This window comes from Monodelphis domestica, chromosome 3 (genome assembly GCF_027887165.1).
Source record: "Monodelphis domestica isolate mMonDom1 chromosome 3, mMonDom1.pri, whole genome shotgun sequence".
Taxonomy (NCBI): domain Eukaryota; kingdom Metazoa; phylum Chordata; class Mammalia; order Didelphimorphia; family Didelphidae; genus Monodelphis; species Monodelphis domestica.
Window position 1 is genome coordinate 86,041,574 of NC_077229.1, and position 13,854 is coordinate 86,055,427.

The window sequence follows — 13,854 nt, forward strand, 5'->3', positions numbered from 1 at the left end:
TTCAGAAAGTTATGTAGAGCCCACAGTGCCACCTTGTGGGAGAACCACAATTGCGAGATGTTAAGAGAAAGCCCACAACTTAGAAAAGTTCTCCAAGAGGATATCCGCAAGTGATGGTGGTAAATAAAACTTTAAAAGAAAATCTTTATCTATTGCTCATTTGATCTTAACAAAGTCTCCTTCATATAAATGGAGTAGGAATTCTTGTCCTCATTTGATAGATGACACTGACGGTCACATAGAAATCAGTGGCAGAAGTCAGGAATAGATGATGATTCTATGTACTCCCCAAGGCTAGAGCTGCCTGAGACATCTAGGCCTCAGATATAGTCCTCCCCATCCATGTCCCTGTCTCCATACCCAGTAACAAGACTATATCACACAAATATTTCTGGGGTCCTGTTAGTCCACAGTTGCTCACCTAAAAGTAAATCTGGACCATTTAACATCTATTGGCCTTCAAAGAAAACCAGAGCCAGTTCTAAAAAAAGCACATTTTCCACATGAGTTTTAAAACTCTTTTCAAAGGGTATGATCTAGTCAAAGATGCAAAACCAAAAGAATCTATTTCACATTTCGAGTTTAGGCCCATATTAATTGTTTGATCTGTCCTTGAGCTCAGGAAGTTCTGAGCTGCAGGAGAGCTGAAACTAATTGAACATCCACAATAAGTTGGGCACCAAAATGGTGAACCCCTTGGGATAGGGAGGCATCAGGACATCTAATAAGGAAGCAACTGAGTTTCCCTGCTAATCAATAATGGAGTTGACCCAAGAGTGGCCCGATGGCCCTTCTGACCTGGGTAGGAGAGGGAGAATTAGTCTTTAAGTACATGTTTTAATAAATGTGCTTTTTAGGGGTCCAACATTATAAATCTCCTTGTTAAATCCTCACAACATTCTTGTAAGATTAGTAGAGTAGAAATGATTCATCCACTTTCTAGACTTTTCAAGTGTTTTTACTACACTGAGTCCAAATAGAAAAGAGATTTCCTCCAGAAGAGTTTTACAAATGTGTTCCTTTATCTAGCCAGATCCAGATTCTTGACCATACTTCCCTCTGGCCAACTTCCTGCCATTCTGCACTGACTTCTGCTGCTACTACCCTCAAAACTCTTGCTCTGGCACCTGATTAGGCTTCACCCAAGCTGTCTTCCTGCCATTTTTTGTGCATTCCATTGCTTACATAAGGAAAATTAAAACCCATTTCTTCTGAGAAAAGCATGTTAATCAAGTGCTTTAAGCTTCACCCAAAGTCTTTCATCCCTTCTCTATGATATGCCATATGCATTGCCTCCCCCTATTAAAATATAAGTTCCTTAAGGATGGAACATGTGATTATTCAGTGGATCCATCATCTTATTAACATGTATCCTCCCTCTTCACTCTCCAGAAATGCAGCCCATTGACAGCCTTCCATGCTGAAAACCTGGGCATACAGGATAGGGAGAAGGATGGGACCTAATCCATTAGTGTGGGGGACTCATTCTATCGCATTTAAAGTCTCAAGAGAAGTACTTGGACCACTGAGTAACCAATTTACCCAGGGTCACAACTAGTATGTGGCAAAAGGGAGGCTTGAATCAAGGTCTCCCTGGTTTTGAGGCCAGTCTGCCACTGTCAGTGCCTCTCTTTTATTCATTCATTACGGTTTACAAATAACATCATGCTGATTTTATTGAGTGCCTAAACAACAGAAGGCCCTAGGGGGTTCCATGGTGGCTTTTTCAAAATAGATTATTCTAGCCATATGCATTAAGAAAAACAAAATAGATAAAGTATGGAAGGGGGCAGCTGGGTGACTCAGTGGATGGAGAGTCAGGCCCAAAGATGGGAGGTCCTGGGTTCAAATTTGTATTCAGACACTTTTTAAGCTGTGTGACATTGGGGAGTCACTTGACCCCCATTGCCTAGCCCTTACCACTCTTCTGCCTTGGAACCAATACACAGTATTGATTCTAAGACTGAAGGTAAGGGTTTAAAAAAATTGTTTTTAAAGAATGTATAGAAGCCAAATTATGACAAGCAATCCGACTAGTACCCTAGTGGGAACGTCCATTAATATATTTATCTAAGACAGGTGCTACAGATGGATAATGAGAGAAATCCCAAATCAAATAAGGGGAGAAGATTATGCAGATCCTACTTGGAAACTTCATAGTGTTTTCAATGACTCCAAGCTGTTCAGCATTACAAGAGCTAAGCATTTTAATAACTCTTTTCCTTATTCCTTTCATTGTAGCTATATGGCTACAAATAATGGAACACCAAGATCTCAGAAGAAACATAATTGCAGACAACTCAGAGGGCAATAGAAAATGTATTGTGGTTGTCAGAATATTACCAATGATCATTTGAGAAATAGTACAAAAGATACAATCCATGGCATGCCTGACTAGAAAAGAAGGTGGAGCAGTCATGTAGCAAGAATGAGGCTGATAGTCAAAGGAAGTCAAGGTCTGTATTATATAAAATACAAAACAAAACAAAATAAAAACAAAACATTATGGTCCCAGAAAGCAGATAACGAAATAAACCTTCCTCCTTGTTCATTTATTCATTCCTCTTTGCCTAGAGACTGGAGATTCCCAAGGCAAGATAGTATATATAGTCAGGCAAGGTCATTACATCCAATAGTTACAAGAGCAATTCAGTGGGAGGAAGGGGGGTATAAGAGAAGGAACATGATGCATTCAGGAGAGAGGTGTGGTATTTCCAGAAATTGCCATGAATTAGAAATAACATGATTCTTTTTTTTCCTACAATGTTGAAGATATCAGGCAGACAGCTCAAGTGTTCCATTCATTTCCTTGAAATATCAGAAGGGCCAAAGACCTCCTTGTTCATTGAGTGGTTCCTTAGGGGAGATTTATGAAACTACACAGATAAGAATCCCAGCATGAAAGGGTGTCAATAGGTTATACTTTTCAAGATTAGAGAGAGAGTATGCCTATCAGTAAGATCAGGGATCCATTGAATAATAGCATTCTTAGGCCAACCTTTTCCCTTCTTACATCATCTCTACCCTGTGAGATGGCTATAAACACACTTATGCTACACATGAAAAAACCCAAATTGAGAAAGTCGATCAATAAGCATTTATTAAGAGATTGCTATATATATGTCAGGCACTCTACTAAGCACTGGGGATACAAAGAAAAGCAAGACAGTCCTTGTTCTCAGGGAGCCCACAATATGTTGTGGGAGATGATATGCAAGCAGTTATGTATAAATTTATACACACACACACAGTAAATCGAAGAACCTGAAGAACCTCTAGAATTAAGGGGGATTAGGAAAGGCTTCCAGTAAAAGACGAAATATTTAACTGAGTCTTAAAAAAAGCCAGGAGAAGGCAGATATGAAGAAGGACACAATGATAGGTATGGGGAACAGCCAGTGAAAATGTGTGCAATGGGGATGGCCAGTGTCATTGTGGTCTGCCCAAGGACAAAGGGATAACATGTAGAAGACCTAGAGCTCAGCCAGTCCCAGGTATTGTGGGATTGATAATTCTGAGCTCTTTGTAATACTACCCTACTTTTTTTTTTAAATATATTTTATTTGATCATTTCCAAGCATTATTCGTTAAAGACATAGATCATTTTCTTTTCCTCCCCCCCACCCCCCATAGCCGACGCGTAAGTCCACTGGGCATTAGATGTTTTCTTGATTTGAACCCATTGCTTTGTTGATAGTATTTGCATTAGAGTGTTCATTTAGAGTCTCTCCTCTGTCATGTCCCCTCAACCTCTGTATTCAGGCAGTTGCTTTTCCTCGGTGTTTCCACTCCCATAGTTTATCCTTTGCTTATGAATAGTGTTTTTTTTCTCCTGGATCCCTGCAAATTGTTCAGGGACATTACACCACCATTTATGGAGAAGTCCATTACATTCGATTATACCACAGTGTATTAGTCTCTGTGTACAATGTTCTCCTGGTACTACCCTACTTTTTACCATCAAAGAATTTAACTCTTTCTTCTTTGGCCTTTACCTTCCCCCCTTTTGGCTTCCCACCCTCTCCTACCCTTCAAAGAGTTCTAGCATAAAAGAATTCTTGGGAATCTAAGGGCTGAATTACTTGCCCCTCCCTATCCTATACATGATCTTATGCCAGTTTGAATTCTAGGGAGCCTGCCTCCAATCCAGGAGATTAGGCTGGTTTTTCTTGCACTAACTAGCTCATTAAGCATCTGCCCCTAGCCTCCAGGGGACAATATTAATTTTTGGCTCAAGTTAGGGTCTCCCCCCCAAAATGGAAGCAGGAAAAGATGTCCTCATGTACAATGTAAATCAGATAATTTATTCCTACCCAGAAAGTAACAATAACCATGAAATATCAAAGTACACATCAACAGAATGATTTAAGCATAATTCAGTATAATTAAATTGCCTAGAAAGCGAACATTCAAGTTTTTTGGGGATGGAAAAATTTGTAGGATTGCTAATTAGCCATTTTAACATTTCACCTTTCCTTTCACTGATGAAACTGGGGCAGTCCTTTCTTTGCAGTAGCCAGTTTCTCCACCACAGACAACTCCCCCTGCCATTAGCCACTGGGCCTGTGGGGTACTGCTTGCCTCTACCTCACAGTATTGCCATTACAGCTGAAAAACTGTCCAAGCATTTGAAATGCACAAGGTCACCTACATAAAGAAAGGAAACACAAACTAGAGGCAGCCCCATTTCAGGCTCAGGTTTGTCTAGGCAGGACATGCCCTCAGAGTTCCATGGGGCATTCACCCTTCTCCCACCTGACTGGAGATGCAGGATAGTCTTCATGATTCAAAGCAGCAGGAAGAGAAGAGAAGCAAGGACAGGATCACCCATTTTATCTATCCCTCGAGTCTCCAACTCAACAGCCAATTAGGGAACTCCACATTATCACGCAATGCAAACCCCTGCATGATCGAATCATACATGAACAGAAGCAAATCTTCTCTCTTGGAAACAAGGATGACGCCTAGTCACCCTCTACACCAGGTGGGGCAGAGAGAAGGGCCTTGATATATGTCTTCAAGAAGATCCTTCAGAACTGATGGAGTCAGAATGCCAAGCAAAGCATACAATTTTCACTTCCGTTTATTGGGGGTTTTATTTAGGAGTTTGGTTTTATATGGTTACTCACTTATAAAAATGAACAATATTGAAAGCAAAAATATGCCTGGAGTGGCTCCCAATTCTCCTGGTCCAGATTGCCCCAGGGTTATGTAGACAGCCTGAGCTTATTTGCACAAATTTTGAGCCAAGATACAGATAATATAAAATTTAAAAACAGCAAATTAATAAAATACGTAGATGATCTACTCTTGACTTCCACAGATGCAGAAGCATGTCAGGAAGATAGTAAACACCTTCTTTTGGAATTGCACAAAAGAGGACATAAGATCTTGAAGTATAAAGTTCAGTGGTGTCTCCCCAGAGTAGAATATTTGGGGTTCATTCTGACAGCTGGTGCCTGTTCTATTTCTCCCAAGCAAATTGAGAATATTCAAAAATTGAGTGCTTTTACCACTAAAAAACAGTTAAGAGCAATTCTGGGAGCAACAGGGTTTTGCAGACAATGGATTCCTTGCCATGGGGAAATTACTAAACCCCTTATAGCACTAACAAAGGATTCAGTTCCTGAACCCCTCAAATTAGGGCCAGAACACCTGTCAGCTCTATTGGATCTAAAACAGGCAATCCTGTCTGCCTCTGCTCTAGGCATCCCAGATTACAACAAGCCATTTACTTTGTATATACATGATCGAAGAGGAGTAACTTAAGGTGTTTTAACTCGGACGTTGGGGCCTTCTCAGCACCCAGTTGCTTATTATTCAGACCAGCTGGACCCAATAGCTTCAGGAGCACCACCATGTCTTAGAGGTGTGGCTGTTACTGCTTTACTGGTAACAAAAACCTTTGATCTAGTATTAGGATGCCCATTAACAATTATGTTCCCACATGAGGTAGAAGCATTATTACTAAGACAGAGAACACAGGCATTTTCTGATCAGCGAATTACAAGGTATGAAATAACCTTGCTAAACAATGAAAATATTACTCCTAAACGCTGTACAACCCTTAATCCTGCCACCTTGCTTTCAGATTTACCAAGTTCAGGAGAACCATTACACAGTTGTGAAACACTAGTGTCCATGGCAGAAAAGCCTCAGGATGATCTCTTGGACACTCCCTTAAAAAACTCAGGCCTGGTCTTATTTACTGATGGTTCTTCTTTTATGAGGGATCACATAAGATACAGTGGAGTTGCCGTAGTCACAGAATTTGCCACTGAATGGTCAGCTTCACTGCCCTCTAACATTAGCGCTCAAGGGGCAGAACTCATAGCTTTGAAACATGCCTATATAATTTCCAAGGGTAAAAAGGCAACAATTTATACGGATTCTAGATATGCTTTTGGCATTTGTCACTTGGTCGGGATTCTATGGCTCCAGAGAGGATTTTTAACCTCAGCTGGAAAATCTATAGCTAATGCAGAAATTATTAATGAAGTTCTTTCTGCTCTCCAGCTGCCTGAAGCCCTAGCTATAGTTCATTGCTCTGCCCATATGGGTGGCACTGACCCTGTCTCTAGGGGAAATGACCGAGCAGATGCTGCTACAAAGCTAGCAGCCTTAGAAGGGCCTGAATTAATTTTAACATTAACAACCACTGATGACTTAAATGTATCACTTTCCTATAATGAAAAGGAAGTGGAAAAATGGAAACAAAAATTCAAAGCAAAACAGATCAATGGAGCATGGGTGTCACCTGAAGGAAAACCCCTGCTCCCTAGAAATTTCTATCACCAAATTTGCCAATCTGTTCATAATAATGGTCACTTTGGTACCCAGGGCATCGTGGACTCTGTTAAGAGAATATGGATAGCACCTGGTATAAATACCATAGCCTCTAAAGTGTGTTCAGCCTGCTCTACCTGCCAGGCATATAACCAACACACCTTTTGTGGAAAAGCCTTTGGTGGGTATCCTCTGACTTACATACCTTTTGAGCACCTACAGATAGAGTTTATAATAAATTTTGTCTGGTCATAGTAGACCAACTGACCAGATGGCCGGAAGCATTTCCTATAGCCTGAGCCACAGCGGCTTTTGTTGCTAAGGTGCTTTTAAAAGAAATTATTCCTTGCTTTGGCCTGCCAGCATGTATTGATTTCGATAGGGGAAGTCATTTTACTGATTCTATTCTAAATCAGATATATTCTTGCTTGGGGATAACTCCAAAATTCCATGATCCATATCATCCCCAGAGTTCAGGTCAAGTTGAAAGGATGAATAAAGAACTTAAAACTATGATTGGCAAATTATGCACTGAGACCCATTTAAAATGGACTGAAATTCTCCCTCTGGCCCTATTTTATCTTAGAAGCAGGCCTAGAAGAGACTTACACATCTCACCATTTGAGATGCTTTTTGGACATCCGCCTATACAGACTAAGCCTTTCTCCCTAGCTTATACATCACTATTAGGGGGAGATACTACTATTGCTTCCTATATACAGGAATTACAGCACAAACTGCGTGAGCTACATGAATCCAGAGCTGCAGTACAAGCTGGAACACTAGACTTCTCACTTCATGACCTGAACTCAGGAGACAACGTATATATAAAGAACTTCCAGTGTACGGGAGCAACCCAGCCTTCCTGGGAAAAGGACCATTCCAAATATTGTTAACTACTCCAACATCTATAAAGGTTGGAGAAAAAGACTCTTGGATTCACTGCTCACATGTAAAGAGAGCATCTTCTGTTGAGACTGATTGACTGTATCCTATATATGCATTGGAGATAACTACCCATTGACAAGTGGAACTGTTTTATTTTGTTTTTGACACATTGAATTCCTGAATTTATTTTTTTCTCCCTTTTCTCTTTTCTTTTTCCTTACCTAGGAAATGGGATCACAAAGGAACACAGAGATAACCTGAATAGTGCCAAAAGAGCACACAGGTCTACAAATCAAAAACCAATCCAGGTAGGATTGATGCACTTCTAAGCCAGTACTAAGGACTTGAACCTAGTGTGAGACTTGGGGTTGTGACACTTGACATATGTTAAGATGTAGGCCTTCCTTGTATCCACACTCTTCATGAAAATATTTACAGACAAGTATCAAAGGTTGGCTATCATCCTGGCTCCCTTTATCTCTGAGAATGAAGGTAAAAATCAGACCAGGGAATGACACTTCCCTATTACAATAAAAATCTGGTCCTTTTTTCTCCCCTATAGTATGGCAACTTCCTGTAGCCTTGCCTGCAAATGGGTAAGTGAAATTTACTGCATTCTGTCCTACAGACTTGTGGGATTAGAAACTACTTAACTGGACCCTAATAAAGGGGCCTGTGAGAAAATTTATTCTTGCTTTCTCAAAATTTTGTATACATAGATTTTTTATATTTTGATTCTGATTTTGAATTCTTCTTTAATATATATATATATGTGTATATATATATATATATATATATATATATATATATAGGGTTTATGTTTTTCCCCCTTAATTTTTTCCCTTTTTTCTTTTGTTCTTTGTTTTTTTATTTTGAACTGGCAACCTCAACTAACAGCATCATTCATGCAAGAAAAAGAGTTTTGGATTCTGAATCAGAAGACCTAAGTCAGTGATGGTGAATCTTTTAGAGATGGAGTGCTGGGCCCCACCCCCACTCCCCAGACCCAGTGCTGTGCCCCTCTCCCCTACAGAGTGCTGGACATGCCCTGCTCCACCCCTCACCTGACACAGGAGAGAGAGAAAGGGCTCCCATTGGGCAGGGGGGCAGGTGATGTGAAAAAATGTCATCAGAGAGAGGGAGGGAGCAGCTCTGCCCAAGCCCCTCCACCTTTCTAGTAATAAACTAGGGGAAGGGGGGAGGGCAGCTGCATGCCCACAGAGGGTACTCTGTATGCCATCTCTGTCACCCATGCCATAGGTTCGCCATCACTGACCTAGGTTCTAGAAGCAGTTTTGTCAATAACTCTGCATGGTAGTAGACAAGTCATTGCGACTTTCTGTGTCTCATGTTCCCCATTTGAAAATGAGGTTCGTAAAATCCTAAATGTAGGAACTAGAATGGACGTTGGAGATACCTAGTTTGATTCTCTCATTTTACTTATGAGAAAGCTGAGGGTCAGAGATTTGCTCAAGATTAGACTAGAGTTCATTGAAAATTCAATTCCGCAATACTAAGTAAGCACCAGGTATATGTTGTACTGATGTTAGGCAGAGGAAAAAGTAAACCATTGTCCTTTCATGGAGTTTACAACCTAGAAACCCAAATGAGCTCTAAGGCTTCTTTGAGCTCAGATGGTCTGGGTTCTAGGAGTTTTTCCAGGTCTGCATTCTATATTCTGTGTTCTAAAAACTTTTTTAAACCTAACATTCATTCTTTAAAGGTCTTCCCCTCCCTGGCATTTTGTGTTCTAAGGATCTTCCTGTTCTGCCATGCTATATTCTGAGAGCCTTCCCAATTCTGACCATTTATTCTAAGATCCCATCTAATTCTAACATTCTGTGTTTCAAACACCCTTCTCACTCCCCTTACCTTTTATGTTCTCAGGTCATTCCAACACGGATGCTCCATAATTCAACAATACACTACCAAAGCAGAGACTTTCTCCTCTATTCTATATCTTACCCATCCTTCAAAGACTCACACCTCAAGTCTCAGCTCCAGGAAGCCTTCCCTGAGTACTCCAACCTTAGGTTATCTCCACCTCTCTAAATTCAAAGACACCCAGAATGTTAATACTAAACAGTAATCATTTCTGCAAGCCATTTTACAAATGAGGCAACAATATCAGAGAGGGAAAGTGACTTATCCAAAGTCACCCAGAGTATTCAGAGCACTCAGCCCAGGGCTCCTCTTTATGCTAGAAATTCTTTTGCATTTCATCTGATTGATGTAATCACATTGGCTCTCATCTTTTCTCTCACTGTCTTCTCTCCTTTCAGAGACTGTATCTTCTGTATACTTCGTATCCCCTAGAGTCTGACATAGGACTAAGTACATGGCAGATTATAGTACTTATTCTCCATGCCTTTTAGGAGACAATGAAAGTCTATGGAGAAGATCTAGATGTTACCTAGAATGGCAAGAGAGGACAATCATGAATTCTAACCTTCAAGTTCTTCTCAGATCTTGCTCCAATCTAACTCATTCCATATGTTAACTCTACTTAAACTAACCAAAAACTCCATCCTCTGTATTCCCACCTGGAAAGTTCACTCCTATATCCCATCCCATCCCACCCCCATCCAAATCCTTCAAGGCCTTGGGAGTGGCAACACTTCTGCTTTTGGCAGAGTCTGCAGCCATCATCCTGGGAAACATGCCCTTTGGAGATGCAACCTGGCAACTGCTCCCATGGGTGCTACAAGCACAGCTACTACCAAAGGCCAAGAAAAGAAAATTCTTGTAACCAAAGTCCTTGGTACTGTCACAGAGTTCAACATTAGAAATTCATATCAGGGGCAGGTAGGAGGCTCAGTGGATAGAGAACCAGGTCTAGAGATGTAAGGTCCTGGGTTCAAACCTGTCCTTAGACCTTGGACCCTGGCCAAATACCTTAGCCCCTAATTACCTAGCCCCTAACACTTTTCTGCCTTGGAACAGATACTTCATATCTAAGGTAAGTATTATTGTTTTTTCCCCAAAGACATTTTATTTTCCCAATTACATGTATTAACAATTTTCAACATAACATTTTCTGAAATTACAAGATTCAAATTGAAATTGTCTCCTGCCCTCTCTTCCCTTTTCACTCTAGGATATAGTAAGCAATTTGGTCTGGGCTATATATGTATTATCATTTGAAACATACTTCTATACTGTTCATTGTTGTATGAGAATACTCATATAAAACCAAAACCCCAAAATAGAACCATAAATAAACTAATGTGAAAGATAGTATGTTTTGCATCTGACTCCAACACACTGACTACCACCTCACACCTTGCAGGTTGGCTAATATGACAGCAAAGAAAAATAATAAATGTTGGAGGGGATGTGGCAAAACTGGGACACTAATGCATTGCTGGTGGAGTTGTGAATTGATCCAACCATTCTGGAGGGTGATTTGGAACTATGCCCAAAGGGTGCTAAAAGACTGCCTGCCCTTTTACCCAGCCATAGCACTGCTGGGTTTGTACCCCAAAGAGATAATAAGGAAAAAGACTCGTACAAGAATATTCATAGTTGCACTCTTTATGGTGGCAAAATTTTGGAAAATGAGGGGATGCCCTTCATTTGGGGAATGGCTGAACAAATTGTGGCATATGTTGGTGATGGAATACTATTGTGCTCAAAGGAATAATAAAGTGGAGGAATTCCACGTGAACTGGAAATTACCTCCAGGAATTGATGCAGAGTGAGAGGAACAGAACCAGGAGAACATTGTACACAGACACTGATACACTGTGGCACAACTGAATGTAATGGACTTCTCTACTAGCAGCAATGCAATGATTCAGGACAATTCTGAGGGACTTAGGAGAAAGAACACTCTATGTTCAGAGGAAGAACAGTGGGAGCAGAAACACAGAAGACAACAGCTTGATCACATGGGTTGATGGGGATATGATTGGGGATGTAGACTCTAAATGATCACCTTAATGCAAATATTAATAATATGGAAATCATTCTTGATCAATGACACATGTAAAACCCAATTGAATTGCTTGTTGGCTATGGGAGGAGGGAGGGAGGAGGGGAGAGAAAGAACATGAATCACATAACCATGGAAAAATATTCTAAATTAATTAAATAATTAAAAAAAAAGAAGTGATATTAAAGAAAAGCATTCCCATCTACTTTGCTGCTATACTCTAAGGACCATGGGATTTTTCCACCTGACTTGTAAGTGAAAACTGTAGTTGTCCTCCCATTATTAAAATGTGAGTTTCTTAGAACAGGAACTGTCAGTACTTTTCTATTCTAATGTCAGCATTGTTTTTGCATCTTATCACTCTTTCCTTGTTTTATTCTTTATTTTGTATCTCTCTTATCACCCTTTCCTTATTTTATATTTTTGCATATCTGGGTTATCTTCCCAACCAGATTGGGAGTTCTCAGAATTTCCCGTTTTTTAATTCATCTCAGCCTCCCTCATCACCACCACTACCACTACCTCCCACCACCACACACACATTATAGATTTTCTTTTTAAACCCTTCCCTTCCCTTTTAGAATCAATATTATGTATGGGTTCCAAAGCAGAAGAGTGGAAAGGGCTAGGCAATGAGGGTTAAGTAACCTGCCCAGAGTCACACAGCTAGGAAGTATCTGAGGCCAAATTTGAACCCCGGACCTCCCATCTCTAGGCTTGGCTCTCAATCCACTGAGCCACCCAGCTGCCTCCACATCATAGATTTTTAACAAAGGTTTGTTGAATGATCCAATGCAAAAGACAAGGTAACAGGACATAAAGTTGTTCACTTGCCTGCTAGTGAACCATATCAGGAGATAAGAAGGTTACATATGGAGACTCTGGGACAGAGCATATCTAAGTCTTATCTATTTGGGGAATCAGAATTTCAAAGTTGCAAGAGATTTATCTCAGGGTAGCCAGAATCTCTTCTACAACAACCTCCTACAAAAGGTCATCCAGCTTCTGTTTTACAAAATTCTTGTGACAGAGGGCTTACTCTTTACTAATGCTGCCCATTCCATTTCTCATTCTTTCTTATACTTAGCCAAAATCTGGCCCCCTGTAACTTTGACCCCAAGGGTCCTGGTTTCAAAGTTTTAAATTTAAGCTCTGACATAAAGAAAAAAATATCCTAAAAAGAAAAAACTATCCAAAAGTGGAATAGGCTGTTTCAGAAAGTGGTGACTCCCTCTTAAGATCCTGAGGTCTTTACTGTTATTATTTTTTAAACTCTTACTTTCAGTCTTAGAGTCAATACCGTTTATTGGTTCCAAGGCAGAAGAGTGTTAAGGGCTAGGCAACAGGGGTCAAGTGACTTGCCTAGGGTCACACAGCTGGGAAGTGTCTGAGATCAGATTTAAACCCAGGATCTCCCATCTCTAGGCCTGGTTCTCAGTCCACTGAGCTACCCAGCTGCCCCTTTAATGGAGGTCTTTAAACAAAGGCTAACCTTATAAAACCAAAACCCCGAATGATATAGTTGTCTGATGTGTTATAATTGGAATTCTTTTTTTAAATGTTCTTCTTTATTTTATGTCAGTAACAAATTTACACATAAGTTTTCCAGAGTTACATGATTCGTGTGGTCTCCCTCTCCTCTCCTCTTCTCTTCTCTTCCCCCTCAGGGAGTTGACAAGCAATTCCACTGGTTTATACATGTGTTATCATTCAAAACATTTCTATATTACTCATTTTGGTAAGTGAATAAATAATCTTATAAAACCCAACCCCCAAATCACATACCCAAATAAAGCAGTGAAAAGTTCTCTGCTTTCATCTGCATTCCTACTCCAACAGTTCTTTCTCTGGAGGTGGATAGTCTTCTTTGTCATAAGTGTGTAGTGGGGATTCTCAATTATAGTAATATATCTCCAATTTGTGTACTTCAGACATATAAAATGCTTTACAAATGCCATTTTATTTAACCTTCTCCACAAAAAATCCGAAACGCAGTGTTTTTATAATCCCCATTTCACAGAGGAGGAAACGGGTTGACCGAGGTTAAGTGACCTGCCCAGGAGAACCGGGTAATAAGCGTTGGAGACGGCGTTTGAATTCCGGTGTTCTTGCTTGCGGGGCCAACACTTTATCCACTGCGCCACCTAGCTAAACTAAGTGGCTACTGCGCCCCCTTTCAATCCAGAAATTCTCTGGTGTTGCCCATTGGGGCGGAGCAGAGCAAACGGAATCCTTTTTCCCACCCG

At 40.4% G+C, this 13,854-nt stretch overlaps 1 long non-coding RNA gene across 1 annotated transcript in view; it reads left to right on the forward strand.

The window, feature by feature from the left end:
• LOC103093554 (uncharacterized) overlaps positions 1-13,854 on the forward strand; it is a 54,265-nt gene that overhangs the window by 33,033 nt on the left and 7,378 nt on the right. The window contains exon 2 of the long non-coding RNA XR_465771.3: positions 7,900-7,982. This is a non-coding gene — a long non-coding RNA (uncharacterized LOC103093554). The remainder of the gene's footprint in view (positions 1-7,899; positions 7,983-13,854) is intronic.